The sequence below is a fragment of the Oncorhynchus kisutch genome, linkage group LG23 (genome assembly GCF_002021735.2).
Source record: "Oncorhynchus kisutch isolate 150728-3 linkage group LG23, Okis_V2, whole genome shotgun sequence".
Taxonomy (NCBI): Eukaryota; Metazoa; Chordata; class Actinopteri; order Salmoniformes; family Salmonidae; genus Oncorhynchus; species Oncorhynchus kisutch.
The window spans coordinates 3,966,732-3,984,369 of NC_034196.2; the positions used below are offsets into that span (position 1 = coordinate 3,966,732).

General features: G+C 45.1%; 1 protein-coding gene across 1 annotated transcript in view; it reads left to right on the forward strand.

Annotated features, from left to right (window-relative positions):
• The first annotated feature begins 14,449 nt into the window (after positions 1–14,449).
• The window catches only part of rc3h2 (ring finger and CCCH-type domains 2), a 45,986-nt gene continuing 42,797 nt past the window's right edge, over positions 14,450–17,638 (forward strand). The window contains 1 exon segment of the mRNA XM_031802418.1: positions 14,450–14,840. The gene's annotated coding sequence lies outside the window, so the exon portion shown is untranslated.

Consider the following 17,638-nt stretch of genomic DNA (forward strand, 5'->3'; position numbering starts at 1 on the left):
TTGGTGCCAGCCTCACGCACCAGGCCTCCTGTGCACATCCCTAGCCTTGCACATCCTGTGCCACCTCCACACTCCAGTCCTCCGGTAGCAGCTCCCCGCACCAGGCTTCCTGTGCGTGTCCTCGCTCCAGTATCACCAGTGCCCGCACCACGCATCAGGCCTACAGTGCGCCTCGCCTCTCCTGCTCTGTCGGAGTCTCCCGCCTGTTCAGCGCAGCCAGCGTTTTCCTCCTCTCCTGCGCTGTCGGAGCTCCTGTCTGTTCAGCGCAGCCAGCGTTTTCCTCCTCTCCTGCGCTGTCGGAGTCTCCCGCCTGTTCAGCGCTATCAGAGCCTTCCTTCTCTACAGCGCTGCCGGAGCCTCCTGCCTGTTTGAAGCAGCCTGAGCTGCCAGTCTGCAGGGGACTGTCAGTCTGCAAGGAGCTGTCAGTCTGCAAAGAGCTGCCAGTCTGCAAGGAGCTGCCAGTCTGCAGGGTGCTGTCAGTCTGCATGAAGCAGCCAGAGCTGCCAGTCTGCAAGGAGCTGTCAGTCTGCAAGGAGCTGCCAGTCTGCAAGGAGCTGCCAGTCTGCAAGGAGCTGCCAGTCTGCAAGGAGCTGCCAGTCTGCAAGGAGCTGTCAGCCTGCAAGGAGCTGCCAGTCTGCAGGGAACTGTCAGTCTGCAAGGAGCTGTCAGTCTGCAAGGAGCTGTCAGTCTGCAAGGAGCTGCCAGTCTGTAAGGAGCTGTCAGTCTGCATGAAGCAGCCAGAGCTGTCAGTCTGCAAGGACCTGCCAGTCTGCAAGGAGCTGCCAGTCTGCAAGGAGCTGTCAGCCTGCATGGAGCAGTCAGAGCTGTCAGTCTGCAAGGAGCTGTCAGTCTGCAAGGAGCTGCCAGTCTGCAGGGAGCTGTCAGTTTGCAAGGAGCTGTCAGTCTGCAAGGAGCTGTCAGCCTGCATGGAGCAGTCAGAGCTGTCAGTCTGCAAAGAGTGATTGTGTTAGCTGTGTTGTTGGTTAGCTTCTCTGAACAACAGTGTCCAGCTTCAGTTTGAAGTGATTGTGTTAGCTGTGTTGTTGGCTAGCTCCTCTGAACAACAGTGTCCAGCTTCAGTTTGAAGTGATTGTTTTAGCTGTGTTGTTGGCTAGCTTCTCTGAACAACAGTGTCCAGCTTCAGTTTGAAGTGATTGTGTTAGCTGTGTTGTTGGCTAGCTCCTCTGAACAACAGTGTCCAGCTTCAGTTTGAAGTGATTGTGTTAGCTGTGTTGTTGGCTAGCTTCTCTGAACAACAGTGTCCAGCTTCAGTTTGAAGTGATTGTGTTAGCTGTGTTGTTGGCTAGCTTCTCTGAACAACAGTGTCCAGCTTCAGTTTGAAGTGATTGTGTTAGCTGTGTTGTTGGCTAGCTCCTCTGAACAACAGTGTCCAGCTTCAGTTTGAAGTGATTGTGTTAGCTGTGTTGTTGGCTAGCTCCTCTGAACAACAGTGTCCAGCTTCAGTTTGAAGTGATTGTGTTAGCTGTGTTGTTGGCTAGCTCCTCTGAACAACAGTGTCCAGCTTCAGTTTGAAGTGATTGTGTTAGCTGTGTTGTTGGCTAGCTCCTCTGAACAACAGTGTCCAGCTTCAGTTTGAAGTGATTGTGTTAGCTGTGTTGTTGGCTAGCTCCTCTGAACAACAGTGTCCAGCTTCAGTTTGAAGTGATTGTGTTAGCTGTGTTGTTGGCTAGCTTCTCTGAACAACAGTGTCCAGCTTCAGTTTGAAGTGATTGTGTTAGCTGTGTTGTTGGCTAGCTCCTCTGAACAACAGTGTCCAGCTTCAGCTGTCACAACAAAACTGCTTAAACAAATGCAAATGCAGCTACTGTTGTTATTCTGGCTGCTCTATTTGACGTGGCTATGTTAACCGTAGTTGGCTGGCTAGCAAGCAAGGGATAAGAACGTTGCCAGACAGTATGGCTATGGAACATTTCGGGCGAACGACTGGGTCTCGTCCATAGATACAGAACAAAAAGACTGCATGACTGGATCACGTCTCTGGCAACTGAACCAATAGAACAAACGACCAGCCGGCTTGGGAAGCAGCCATAGTTAACATGCTACCTAACTGATCAATAATTATAGGTACAAGCTAATAACAAGGTATTTATGCTATCTTATTGAACAAGCAACTTCTCTCAAATAATGATGTGTGCGCTAGGCATCTCTCTCCAGGTTGTTGTGCTGCTTGGCTGGCTAGCTGCCCAATGGTTTCCTCCAGATATTGCCACTGTTCTCGCACACACTGCAGTACACACTGCCACCATCAGCTGTGTGTCTCCGCCAGTTCCAGAAAGTTCACTCCTTATGTACTGTAAATATGATGAATCATAGATTGGCAAGAAAATCCTCTTCATCTTCACTGTCCAACTGCATTGCCACGGAGCTGGAACCAGCAGAAGAGGACGGAGTGGCCTTAAAGCTGTACGCTGCTGTGATGCCAAACCACTGCAGAATTTCACCTGGTAGTTTATGCTGGTAACAGGTATCACCAGCCAGCTTCAGTCCATACCGCACCAGGAGTATGGAGTTGAGAGTGTGCAGTGACATTCTATTTCTTAGCTTTGACTTGACCACACTCATTTGGCTGAACAGCCGTTCAACCTCCGCCTTTGAGTGTGGCAAGGAGAGGGCAGCGAGTGCAGCTTTGCACAGTTCGTAAAAATGGATTTGACCCGGAAGAGTCCATGTAGTTATTGACTTCACTCCAAAACTCGACTGTATTTTCAGTTGAGTCCCACCTAAACAGATGGATGTTTCTCCATTGGGAAACAATTTGATCAATTGTTTTGGGCTGGGATCCCAGTAGCTCAGCTACGTTAATCATTTCAGTGGTGCCTTTATTGTGCTTTAGCGTTTCCTTAACACTGAACAAGGCCATGTTTCACAAGGCTTCTAGGTTGTCTGGGAGCCTTGCTTGCAGCTCTTTACTTAAAAGCAACAATGTAGTTGATGCACTGGCTCCGAATGACCTTTTTGTCCTCTGGCGCAAGACGGAGTTGGTACACCGTGCTCCATAAAAGGTACGGTGATGGACTGAGATGTCCCTCAATGGCATCCTTCAGGACACCAATTGTTGCCATAGGGTTGACTACTCTGCTGCAAACCGATGTTAAGAGGTGTACCAGATTGTCCAAAAGCTTGGCAGGATCTGCCTGCTCTCCCTCACATGACTTGACTGCAACTTGTACGTCGGACAGGATTGATTTCAAGGATGAAGAATGTCAGGTAGACATAGATGGTCTTGTCCATGTACGTGGCATGGAGCACATCCGCCATATATCAATGCTCACTGGCCTTGGTCACCTCAAAGTGGAGTTTCAGTTCTTCCCACTGGCTAAATATACGAGTTACAGCAGGCTCAATCAATAGCCAAAGTGTGGCACACACTGCAGGGGTTTCTGTCCACAATTAATGGTGGCACACACTGCTTTTTCGCCTAGCACTGAAATACCGAATCACCACACCCAGGTATTTGATTTGCAATTTGCTGAAATTGCTTGCTATTCTGCTACTGCTTGTGCACGAGCTGAGAGCCGGCTGCTGACGTCACTCACAATGCACTTTTGCAGCCAGGCACGCGTGTTGTGACTGAGTGTGTGACAGAGAAAATTGGTTGTGTGTCATTTAGAGGGAAAATGAATTTTTGCGTTTCAGTCACTTTTCAAAAGTTGATTAAAGTTCCAAATTAATTTTTAAAAGTAGCTAAATTTGTTAGGTGCTACAGCTAGGTGCTGTTTGAAAAAAAAGTTGCTAGGGTACTCTGAAAAGTTGCTAAATCTAGCAACAAAATTGCTAAGTTGGCATCACTGGTCGGGACTATATCTTGTGGAAGGATGGAATAGTATGAATAAATTTAAATTTAATAAATTATTAATGAAAATATGTCAATCATTATTTGAATATGTTGGTAACCCGTTGTATAAAAGTGATAATGCTCTCGAAGCCGGTGTTTGGAGGATATATTGGCATGGTTTGCCGGCTCTCGACTTCGTCTCGGGCCTACCACACCTGTGCCAATATACCCTCCAAATACCGGCTTCTCGGGCATTATCACTTAATTATGTGTTGTATATCTATTACCTGGTGGTGTTGTATCATATACATACAGTGCTGCTATTGTAAATGACTCAGAGGTGTTTTAAATAATGTGTTATTGTTGAAGGATGCAACTGGAGTAGCATCATTGACCTTGTTATTACAATGGTTGTCCTGTGCTCTTATTATACCGCATTATTTTATAAAGAGGCTGGCACCAAGTCTGGTCTTAAAATTGTACAGGCAAATAAGTCTGAGAGAAAAGCAGCAAAAGAGACTCTATATACATTGTGTGCAAAAGGCATGAGGAGATAGGCGAACAATTACAATTTTGCAGATGAATACTGGAGTGATAAATGATCAGATGGTCATGTACAGGTAGACATACTGGTGTGCAAAAGAGCAGAAAAGTAAATAAATATAAACAGTATGGGGATGAGGTAGGTAAAATTGGGTGGGTTATTTACCGATAGACTATGTACAGCTGTAGCGATCGGTTAGCTGCTCAGATAGCAGATGTTTGAAGTTGGTGAGGGAGATAAAAGTCTCCAACTTGAGTGATTTTTGCAATTCGTTCCAGTCACAGGCAGCAGAGAACTGGAACGAAAGGCAGCCAAATGACTTGTTGGCTTTAGGGATGATCAGTGAGATACACCTGCTGGAGCGCGTGCTACAGGTGGGTGTTGCCATCGTGACCAGTGAACTGAGATAAGGTGGAGCTTTACCTAGCATGGACTTGTAGATGACCTGGAGCCAGTGGGTCTGGCGACGAATATGTAGCGAGGGCCAGCCGACTAGAGCATACAGGTCGCAGTGGTGGGTGGTATAAGGTGCTTTAGTGACAAAACGGATGGCACTGTGATAAACTGCATCCAGTTTGCTGAGTAGAGTATTGGAAGGTATTTTGTAGATGACATCGCCGAAGTCGAGGATCGGTAGGATAGTCAGTTTTACTAGGGTAAGTTTAGCGGCGTGAGTGAAGGAGGCTTTGTTGCGGAATAGAAAGCCGACTCTAGATTTGATTTTAGATTGGAGATGTTTGATATGAGTCTGGAAGGATTGTTTACAGTCTAGCCAGACACCTATGTACTTATAGATGTCCACATATTCTAGGTCGGAACCATCCAGGGTGGTGATGCTAGTCGGGTGTGCGGGTGCAGGCAGCGAACGGTTGAAAAGCATGCATTTGGTTTTACTAGCGTTTAAGAGCAGTTCGAGGCCACGGAAGGAGTGTTGTATGGCATTGAAGCTCGTTTGGAGGTTAGATAGCACAGTGTCCAAGGACGGGCCGGAAGTATACAGAATGGTGTCGTCTGCGTAGAGGTGGATCAGGGAATCGCCCGCAGCAAGAGCAACATCATTGATATATACGGAGAAAAGAGTGGGCCCAAGAATTGAACCCTGTGGCACCACCATAGAGACTGCCAGAGGACCAGACAGCATGCCCTCCGATTTGACACACTGAACTCTGTCTGCAAAGTAGTTGGTGAACCAGGCAAGGCAGTCATTAGAAAAACCGAGGCTACTGAGTCTGCCGATAAGAATATGGTGATTGACAGAGTCGAAAGCCTTGGCCAGGTCGATGACGACGGCTGCACAATACTGTCTTTTATCGATGGCGGTTATGATATCGTTTAGTACCTTGAGCGTGGCTGAGGTGCACCCGTGACCGGCTCGGAAACCAGATTGCACAGCGGAGAAGGTACGGTGGGATTCGAGATGGTCAGTGACCTGTTTGTTGACTTGGCTTTCGAAGACCTTAGATAGGCAGGGCAGGATGGATATAGGTCTGTAACAGTTTGGGTCCAGGGTGTCTCCCCCTTTGAAGAGGGGGATGACTGCGGCAACTTTCCAATCCTTGGGGATCTCAGACGATATGAAAGAGAGGTTGAACAGGCTGGTAATAGGGGTTGCGACAATGGCGGCGGATAGTTTCAGAAATAGAGGGTCCAGATTGTCAAGCCCAGCTGATTTGTACGGGTCCAGGTTTTGCAGCTCTTTCAGAACATCTGCTACCTGGAGAGGCTTGGGCGAGAAGCTGCCGGGGGGGGGGGGGGTGGAGCTGTTGGCCGAGGTTGAAGTAGCCAGGAGGAAGGCATGGCCAGCCGCTGAGAAATGCTTGTTGAAATTTTCGATAATCATGGATTTATCGGTGGTGACCGTGTTACCTAGCCTCAGTGCAGTGGGCAGCTGGGAGGAGGTGCTCTTGTTCTCCATGGACTTTACAGTGTCCCAGAACTTTTTGGAGTTAGAGCTACAGGATGCAAATTTCTGGACTGAAGAAGCTGACCTTTGCTTACCTGACTGTGTGTACTGGTTCCTGACTACCCTGAACAGTTGCATATCGCAGGGACTATTCGATGCTATTGCAGTCCGCCACAGGATGTTTTTGTGCTGGTCGAGGGCAGTCAGGTCTGGAGTGAACCAAGGGCTGTATCTGTTCTTAGTTCTGCATTTTTTGAACGGAGCATCTCATCTACACTGACATTACTTATCTCAGTTAACTGTTGTCATCATAGATACATGTGGCGTTGATTCAGAATGTGGTGTTGGTTCAGAATGTGGTGTTGGTTCAGAATGTGGGGTTGGTTCAGAATGTGGCGTTGATTCAGAATGTGGCTTTGATTCAGAATGTGGTGTTGGTTCAGAATGTGGTGTTGGTTCAGAATGTGGTGTTGGTTCAGAATGTGGTGTTGGTTCAGTATGTGGTGTTGGTTCAGAATGTGGTGTTGATTCAGAATGTGGTGTTGGTGTAGAATGTGGTGTTGATTCAGAATGTGGTGTTGGTTCAGAATGTGGTGTTGGTTCAGAATGTGGGGTTGATTCAGAATGTGGTGTTGATTCAGAATGTGGTGTTGATTCAGAATGTGGCGTTGATTCAGAATGTGGTGTTGGTTCAGAATGTGGTGTTGGTTCAGAATGTGGTGTTGGTTCAGAATGTAGTGTTGGTTCAGAATGTGGTGTTGATTCAGAATGTGGCTTTGATTCAGAATGTGGCGTTGATTCAGAATGTGGTGTTGGTTCAGAATGTGGTGTTGGTTCAGAATGTGGTGTTGGTTCAGAATGTGGTGTTGATTCAGAATGTGGTGTTGATTCAGAATGTGGCTTTGATTCAGAATGTGGTGTTGGTTCAGAATGTGGTGTTGGTTCAGAATGTGGTGTTGGTTCAGAATGTGGGGTTGATTCAGAATGTGGTGTTGGTTCAGAATGTGGTGTTGATTCAGAATGTGGGGTTGATTCAGAATGTGGTGTCGATTCAGAATGTGGTGTCGGTTCAGAATGTGGGGTCGATTCAGAATGTGGTGTCGATTCAGAATGTGGTGTTGATTCAGAATGTGGTGTTGGTTCAGAATGTGGTGTTGGTTCAGAATGTGGTGTTGATTCAGAATGTGGTGTTGATTCAGAATGTGGCTTTGATTCAGAATGTGGTGTTGGTTCAGAATGTGGTGTTGGTTCAGAATGTGGTGTTGGTTCAGAATGTGGGGTTGATTCAGAATGTGGCGTTGGTTCAGAATGTGGTGTTGATTCAGAATGTGGTGTTGATTCAGAATGTGGCGTTGATTCAGAATGTGGCGTTGATTCAGAATGTGGTGTTGATTCAGAATGTGGGGTTGGTTCAGAATGTGGTGTTGATTCAGAATGTGGTGTTGATTCAGAATGTGATGTTGTTTCAGAATGTGGTGTTGATTCAGAATGTGGGGTTGATTCAGAATGTGGTGTCGATTCAGAATGTGGTGTCGGTTCAGAATGTGGGGTCGATTCAGAATGTGGTGTCGATTCAGAATGTGGTGTTGTTTCAGAATGTGGTGTTGGTTCAGAATGTGGTGTTGATTCAGAATGTGGTGTTGATTCAGAATGTGGGCTTTGATTCAGAATGTGGTGTTGGTTCAGAATGTGGTGTTGGTTCAGAATGTGGTGTTGGTTCAGAATGTGGGGTTGATTCAGAATGTGGCGTTGGTTCAGAATGTGGTGTTGATTCAGAATGTGGTGTTGATTCAGAATGTGGCGTTGATTCAGAATGTGGCGTTGATTCAGAATGTGGCGTTTATTCAGAATGTGGGGTTGGTTCAGAATGTGGTGTTGATTCAGAATGTGGTGTTGATTCAGAATGTGATGTTGTTTCAGAATGTGGTGTTGATTCAGAATGTGATGTTGTTTCAGAATGTGATGTTGTTTCAGAATTCGATGTTGTTTCAGAATGTGATGTTGTTACAGAATGTGATGTTGATTCAGAATGTGGTGATGGTTCAGAATGTGGTGTTGATTCAGAATGTGGTGTTGATTCAGAATGTGATGTTGTTTCAGAATGTGGTGTTGATTCAGAATGTGATGTTGTTTCAGAATGTGATGTTGTTTCAGAATGTGATGTTGTTTCAGAATGTGATGTTGTTACAGAATGTGGTGTTGTTTCAGAATGTGGTGTTGATTCAGAATGTGGTGTTGATTCAGAATGTGATGTTGTTTCAGAATGTGGTGTTGATTCAGAATGTGATGTTGTTTCAGCATGTGATGTTGTTTCAGAATGTGATGTTGTTTCAGAATGTGATGTTGTTACAGAATGATTTGGTAGCCGGAAGTCACCGAAGGTATTTTTTTTCTTCATATTTTCTTATCATCAAAATGATACATTCAACTTGAGTTGATTCACACAGGGTTCGTTTGTTTTCAATGATCACACCCTCTGATAATGCCATGATAAAAAGTATTCCAACACCACATTTTGAGGACAAAGTTTAATCTAACTCAATGATTAGTCATTGATGGCTCTCTGTAAAGAATGAAATGGTGACAGAAATTATAGTGCCCCAAAAGATGAATAACAACAATCACAGGATTGATATGGTTATTGTCACAAAAAGTTGCATTATAGTTGGACATGTGTCTGGATTTCTTAAATCAAATATCTTGATGATATCTAGATGGTGAAAAAGACCGTCCAGTTATTACCTAAAGAGGTTCGAGGGCTGTAGTTGAAGCTGTTGAGGAGGGCTAAGTTGATGACTGATAGTTAATTCACCCACATTTGGTTCAACAGCACTGAATTAGACGTCACACTTCTTGGTCACGCAAGGAGTGAAAGGACTGGGATATTGATGTTCATTAACTGATACTTGACACAGACGTGGTGGCGTAGCAGGCAGATCGGTGTACCGTGAACCAAGAGGTTGTGAGTTCAAATCCCAAGTGTAGACTGTTGAAAAAGAAATACTGTATAAATGAACATGCTTAATCATCTATGTCAAATATGTATGTTGAACACACTGTACGCTAGGTTAACAGCAGTGTGTGAGTATCCCTAACCTTGCCAGCAGACAAAGAGCTATGAGTGGTTCACCAGTCTTGGGCCTTGTTTGGCTTGGTAACAGTAACAAGTCTGTGATGTGTAATGAAACTATAATTTTTTGGGGGGGGAGCATTTCTAGAACGTGTCTAGAAAATGAATATTGTATATTATGAGAACATGGCCACCATGTTCTGGGTTTGTTCTGTTTTACATTAAGGGAATGTTCGAACATGCTAAAAGGTTCTCAGAAAGTTTTTTGCTAACATAGATAGATAGAACGTTCCCCTAACTAATGGTAAACTGGACACTCAAACAGGGGCAACATTACAAAAACGTTCTCTCTCCCCAGAATTGTTAGCTGGGTCGGTGTGTGTCTCTCTCAATTCAATTTCAATTCAAGGGGCTTTATTGGCATGGGAAACATATGTTAACATTGCCAAAGCAAGTGAGGTAGATAATAAACAAAAGTGAAATAAACAATCAAATGAACAGTAAACATTACACATACAGAAGTTTCAAAACAATAAAGACATTACAAATGTCATATATATATATATATATATATATACAGTGTTGTAACAATGTACAAATGGTTAAGGGTACACAAGGGAAAATAAATAAGCATAAATATGGGTTGTATTTACAATGGTGTTTGTTCTACACTGGTTGCCCTTTTCTCGTGGCAACAGGTCACAAATCTTGCTGCTGTGATGGCACACTGTGGAATTTCACCCAGTAGATATGGGAGTTTATCAAAATTGGGTTTGTTTTCAAAGTCTGTGGATCTGTGTAATCTGAGGGAAATATGTCTCTCTCTCTCTCTGTCTCTCTCTCTCTCTCTCTCTCTCTCTCTCTCTCTCTTCTTGTGATGGTAGACATTGGCCGTGGTCGATAGCATCAAAACCGTGATGTATCATGGGTAAATTGTGACCGACTGACTGATCTACAAATAATAATGAGTAGTTATGTATGTTGCATGGGACGGTAGTTATCCAACTGGTACGGATTAAAAAACCTTTTACAAAAATATGATCTCAACATGTAAAGTGTTGGTCCCATGTTTCATGAACTGCAATAAAAGATCCCAGAAATGTTCCACATTCATAAACATATTATTTCTCTCAAATTGTGTGCACAAATTTGTTGACATCCATGTTAGTGAGCATTTCTCCTTTGCCAAGATAATCTATCCACTGGACAGGTGTGGCAAATCAAGAAGCTGATTAAACAGCATGATCATTACACAGGTGCACCTTGTGCTGGGGACAATAAAAGGCCACTCTGAAATGTGCAGTTTTGTCACACAACATAATGCCACAGATGTCTCTAGTTTTGGGGGAGCTTGAAATTGACATGCTGACTGCAGGAATGTCCACCAGAGCTGTTGCCAGAGAATTGAATGTTAATTTCTCTACCATAAGCTCCAACATAGTTTTAGAGAAATTGGCAGTACGTCCAACTGGCCTCACAACCGCAGACCACGTGTAACCACGCCAGCCCAGGACCTCCACATCTGGCTTTTTCTCCTGCGGGATCTTCTGAGACCAGCCACCTGGACAGCTGATGAAACTGTGGGTTCGCACAACCAAATAATTTCAAACTGTCAGAAACCATCTCAGGGAAGCTCATCTCCGTACTCGTCGTCCTCACCGGGGTCTTGACCTGACTGCAGTTTGGCGTTGTAACTGACTTCAGTGGGAAAATTCTCACCTTTGATGGCCACTGGTATGCTGGAGAAGTGTGCGCTTCGTGGATGAATCCCAGTTTCAACTGTACCAGGCAGATGGCAGACAGCATGTATCGCGTCGTGTGGGTGAGCGGTTTGCTGAGTTGTGAAAGGTTGTGAACAGAGTACCCCATGGTGGCGGTGGGGTATGGTATGAGCAGGCATAAGCTACGTACAACAAACACAATTTTCTCAATGGCAATTTGAATGCACAGAGATACCGTGACGAGATCCTGAGGCCCATTGTTGTGCCATCACCAGCATGATATATTCTTATGCTGGTTGACAGATCAGACTTTGCACGTGTTAGGGCAGTTTACCAATATGCCGTTACCTGCCTATATGAATATTGCGTAATGTCTCATTGATTAAATGTGTGTCTGTTTAAATCAGCAGTTCTTTTGTGGTCCGTAGTGGTTTTGACTTTTATAGATGGCCACAAGGTGGCACCTGCGGTATTTGGATGATGGGAATTTCCTCTTTCTGACATTTCACTTGGAATGAAGCGCTTACATGTAGACAAAGGGAACCTCCAAGATTAATGTTTGTGAGCGTAGGAATGGAATGTATGAATCAATGTTTATATATGTGTAAGTGGCCGCTCTATAATATGTTGGTGTCTTTGTGTGCTGGTATGTAGGCTATATGTTCTGCATGAGTAAGATATAGAGAGGGAGGGAGAAAGTCACTGTATGCCTCAGTTACAGTATTTGGTCTGACTGCATCTGTGTGCCTCACTGAGCATCAATACTATATGAGTGGATTCTCCAGCATGTCTGAGAGGGTTTCTTGCTCTCTCTCCCCCTCACCCCTCCCTTCTTTCTCTCCCTCTCTCCTCCCTTCTTTCTCTCCCTCTCTCCTCCCTTCTTTCTCTCCCTCTCCCCTCCCTTCGTTCTCTCTCTCTCCCCTCCCTTCGTTCTCTCTCTCTGTCACTCTCTTCTCTTTCTCTCCCTCTCCCCTCCCTTCTTTCTCTCCCTCTCTCCTCCCTTCTTTCTCTCTCTCCCTCCCCCCTCCCTTCTTTCTCTCTCTCTGTCACTCTCTTCTCTTTCTCTCCCTCTCCCCTCCCTTCTTTCTCTCTCTCTGTCACTCTCTTCTCTTTCTCTCCCTCTCCCCTCCCTTCTTTCTCTCTCTCTGTCACTCTCTTCTCTTTCTCTCCCTCTCCCCTCCATTCTTTCTCTCCCTCTCTCCTCCCTTCTTTCTCTCCCTCTCCCCTCCCTTCTTTCTCTCCCTCGCCCCTCCCTTCTTTCTCTCCCTCCCCCCTCCCTTCTTTCTCTCCCTCTCCCCTCCCTTCTTTCTCTCCCTCCCTCTCTCCTCCCTTCTCTCCCTCCTCTCTCCTCCCTTCTTTCTCTCCCTCTCCCCTCCCTTCTTTCTCTCCCTCTCCCCTCCCTTCTTTCTCTCCCTCCGTCCTCCCTTCTTTCTCTCCCTCTCCCCTCCCTTCTTTCTCTCCCTCTCCCCTCCATTCTTTCTCTCCCTCTCCCCTCCATTCTTCCTCTCCCTCGCTCCCCTCCCTTCTTTCTCTCCCTCTCCCCTCCCTTCTTTCTCTCCCTCTCTCCTCCCTTCTTTCTCTCCCTCTCCCCTCCCTTCTTTCTCTCCCTTCTCCCCTCCCTTCTTTCTCTCCCTCTGCCCTCCCTTCTTTCTCTCCCTCTCCCCTCCCTTCTTTCTCTCCCTTCTCCCCTCCCTTCTTTCTCTCCCTCTCCCCTCCCTTCTTTCTCTCCCTCTACCCTCCCTTCTTTCTCTCCCTCTTCCCTCCCTTCTTTCTCTCCCTCTCTCCTCCCTTCTTTCTCCCTCTCCCTCTCCCCTCCCTTCTTTCTCTCTCTCTGTCACTCTCTTCTCTTTCTCTCCCTCTCCCCTCCCTTCTTTCTCTCCCTCTCCCCTCCCTTCTTTCTCTCCCTCTCCCCTCCCTTCTTTCTCTCCCTCCTCCCTCCCTTCTTTCTCTCCCTCTCCCCTCCATTCTTTCTCTCCCTCTCCCCTCCCTTCTTTCTCTCCCTCTCCCCTCCCTTCTTTCTCTCCCTCTCCCCTCCCTTCTTTCTCTCCCTCTCCCCTCCCTTCTTTCTCTCCCTCTCCCCTCCCTTCTTTCTCTCCCTCTCCCCTCCCTTCTTCCTCTCCCTCTCCCCTCCCTTCTTCCTCTCCCTCTCCCCTCCCTTCTTTCTCTCCCTCTCCCCTCCCTTCTTTCTCTCCCTTCTCCTCCCTTCTTTCTCTCCCTCTCCCCTCCCTTCTTTCTCTCCCTCTCCCCTCCCTTCTTTCTCTCCCTCTCCCCTCCCTTCTTTCTCTCCCTCTCCCCTCCCTTCTCCCCTCCCTTCTTTCTCTCCCTCTCCCCTCCCTTCTTTCTCTCCCTCTCCCCTCCCTTCTTTCTCTCCCTCTCCCCTCCCTTCTTTCTCTCCCTCTCCCCTCCCTTCTTTCTCTCCCTCTCCCCTCCCTTCTTCCTCTCCCTCTCCCCTCCCTTCTTTCTCTCCCTCTCCCCTCCCTTCTTTCTCTCCCTTCTCCTCCCTTCTTTCTCTCCCTCTCCCCTCCCTTCTTTCTCTCCCTCTCCCCTCCCTTCTTTCTCTCCCTCTCCCCTCCCTTCTTTCTCTCCCTCTCCCCTCCCTTCTTTCTCTCCCTCTCCCCTCCCTTCTTTCTCTCTCTCTCGGTCACTCTCTTCTCTTTCTGTTTTATCCCCTTGCTCCAGAAATGTCCAACACACTCAGCTCAGTGCAACCCAACACTTCTCTAATCCTCAGGGTCCCCTCAGTGAGGGACACAGAGTGACTGTAAAAAGGGAGTAGCGTGTGTGCATGTGTGTGCGTGTGTGTGTGTATGTGTAAAGTGCTGTTTAAGACCCTTTCATTATGAATGAGGAATGGAGGAGAGAGGGGAGAGAGGAGAGGGGAGAGGGAAGAGGGGAGAGGGGAGAGGGGAGAGGGGAGCATCGGGCCTTTGGTTCTCCATCCTCTGAACCACGTTTCTGCCATTTCTACAGCACTACTACAATCGGTGCCAAAGCCGAGATCCCAGTAAACACTCAAGATGCTCATTAGGGTTGTTACAGGTGGATTCCTTATTCTATTCTGTTATTACACAGTAGCTTAATAGCAGATGTATTACAGAATGATAGAACATTCTGGATACCCTGCAGTTTTTCTTTCTCTTCAAGTTAAGTGGCTTATCTTGCATTAGATTATACTATTAGACAAATGAGATTAAAACTTAATTAAGCAAGTGGAGACAGTCAATTCGATAGGGGGTTGCCATTATAGTGCCAAAACATGCTTGGAGCATTGCGTCTAGCGGTCTTATCGCATCCTCTGTCTCTTTAAAAACGATGCAGCCCACGCCTCGAAAAGCGGCTTGTTCCGGCTTTGCCCCTTTACGTCTTTATCCTTGCCCATAACATGAAAATAGTACCACATACGCACAACCATTATAAACTAGGTTTCGAGGTGAAATTGGATTATATATTATTTTGTACTGCTCGTTTTACCACAAAACACTCTCCTGTTGATCAAGACGCGCCTGCCCAAGGCACGCAGTTCAAAAACTGGAAGCGGAGTGATACAGTAGGCTACACGATCGTTCTACCCAGTTGTCAAACCGAGGGAGCGTACCTTTGAGCGAACATGTCGCATAGGCTGGGAATTAATACAGAAATTGGAGCAAATAGCAGTAAATTTATGTGCTGAAAGGATATTTTAAATACGGGGTCTATATTATTGGTTTCATTGCTGCGGTTCCATTGCAACTGATGAAGATCTTTTCCGTTTGCTCTCTTGGAGGATAAAAATATGATTATTATAGTACTCCGTTACAGTGTCTAAGGTGAGTGACAGAGAGAGGCGCGACTTTCAGCTCGTTCTGCTAATAATGATTTTTAGAGGTGTTGCATGCTGCCAAACCGTTTGTGGCACCCGATGATGGTCGAGTCCATACACAGTTATAGTAGTTGGCAACTGTTCACATTCCTACTTAATATCTGCAGGCAGATCATTTATTATGGGGTACCATTACTACATTTAGGAGCCATGCACGATTTCATCATGATAGATCTATTTCCATTTTTTTTTTGCATATAGACCTATATACAGTCAGGAAAGGAAACCTACTAAGAACAATTGTCTTCAAAATTAGCATAGTCAAAATGGTCAAAATTGCCATTATGCCTAGCCTATTATTACATTAGGTTCCTTTGCACAGAGGCATCAGTGTAACAGGTAATGTTAGACAGTGTTACACAAAGAGGCTGCTCAGTGAAGTTCCAAAACAAAATGCACACTCCAAGAATGACTGTGGCACCTACTTCCGTGTACAGTTAGATCTCTCAGGAGTGACATGTGCCAGTGCCACCTACAGCCAACGTAGCGTAGCCTATCTATGCCAGAATGAATACACGAAAGGCATTTCGAAATCAAGGTAAATACATCCTGATGTACAGCCTATAATGTTCCCCAGGCCTAATATCACTAGGCCCGACAATTGTAAAGTTGCACTGCTAGTTGTGTTTTACAGAGTACTGCAGTGATCTTATTTTTAAGATGGTTAATTGAATGGAATATAATACTCTTATATTAACCCTGGGATATGGAATATAATACTCTTATATTAACCCTGGGATATGGAATATAATACTCTTATATTAACCCTGGGATATGGAATATAATACTCTTATATTAACCCTGGGATATGGAATATAATACTCTTATATTAACCCTGGGATATGGAATATAATACTCTTATATTAACCCTGGGATATGGAATATAATACTCTTATATTAACCCTGGGATATGGAATATAATACTCTTATATTAACCCTGGGATATGGAATATAATACTCTTATATTAACCCTGGGATATGGAATATAATACTCTTATATTAACCCTGGGATATGGAATATAATACTCTTATATTAACCCTGGGATATGGAATATAATACTCTTATATTAACCCTGGGATATGGAATATAATACTCTTATATTAACCCTGGGATATGGAATATGAAGTTGTGACACAATGACTGAATAGAAATAAACAGCCAGAGGAAATAAACCGTGTTGTTATTCTTCAACACAGGAAGGAGGAAACAAAGTCAAATAACATCCAACGCTATTTGTCACTTGCTTTGTAAACAACAGGTTGTAGACTAACAGTGAAATGCTGACATGCGGGTCCTTTTTCAACAACGCAGAGTTAAAGATTAGAACATTTAAAAAAAATGGAAATAGTGACATGAGGAGTAAATACACAGTGAATAACAAATAACAGCGAAGAGTAAAAATATCCTGGCTATGTACAGGGAGCACCAGTACTTAGTCAATGTGCAGCGGTACGAGTAATTGAGGTAGATGTGTACATATAGGCAGGTTGGGATAAAGAAGACAAGGCAACAGGATAGATCATAGACGGTGCTTGTTGTTGTTTTTTCTACAAACACTTTGTTTTAAAAAGACCTTGATTGATTCTATTTCTCTGATGACGGGTTCAGAGCAAGGACCATGCTATGTCATCCAGAGGAATATAGTGTTGAACTCATTAAGGGGGTAGTGATTGAATAGGGATTAGGCTTGTGGCTGTCTTGTTTCATGGCTCAAACAGACGTTAAATGACTGTGACTCATTTTATTGAAGCACACTCTCAGTATTCCGTATTCCATGTTCAGTATTCCGTATTCCATGTTCAGTATTCCGTATTCCATGTTCAGTATTCCGTATTCCATGTTCAGTATTCTGTATTTCATTTGCCCCGCCACAGAGATGTTTGTGTGAAATCTCAGCCCTTCACCGGTTGTAATGTACTGTATTGTACTGTACTCCGAGGGCCTTGTTGGTAGAGTGATGGGGAGACTGGTGTCCTAAGGCCATGTCTGGAACAGCAGGGTTGACTTGTGCAGGACAAGGCCCAGCTGTCCTCTTTACAAGATAATAGCCCCCTTCAAAACACACGCGAGCGCACACACACCCACACGAATGCACACACACACACACACACACACACACACACACACACACACACACACACACACACACACACACACACACACACACACACACACACACACACACACTCTCTCTCTCTCTCTTACTTGAACACACACACAAAATAACTTGTTACATTTTGAATTCTTAGCAGGACATGAAAATATTCAAATTCACGCACTTATCAACCGAACATCCCTGGTCATCCCTACTGCCTCTGATCTGGCGGACTCACTAAACACATATGCTTTGTTTGTAAATGATTTGAAATTTGAAATGATTTATACTTTTTTTAACCAAATACTTTTAGACTCACTCAAGTAGTATTTTACTGGGTGACTTATTTTTACTTAAGTCATTTTCTATTAAGGTATCTCTTTACTTTTACTCAAGTATGACAGTTGGGTACTTTTTCCACCACTGTCTAGAACAGTTGTTCCAAACCAGGTGTACCTGGACACCTTTGGGTACCTGGCCTGTCCACAGGGGGTACTCCAGAAGACTCAGAACATAGGCTTATTGGTCAAATGCATGAGGGGTTACTTCAGGGGTACTCCGGGCAGAGCAGAATTCAGTTGGTGGTACAGTAACCGGAAAAAGGTTGAGAAGGTCTAGAACACGTTGTTCTAACTCTGGGGTCGTGATG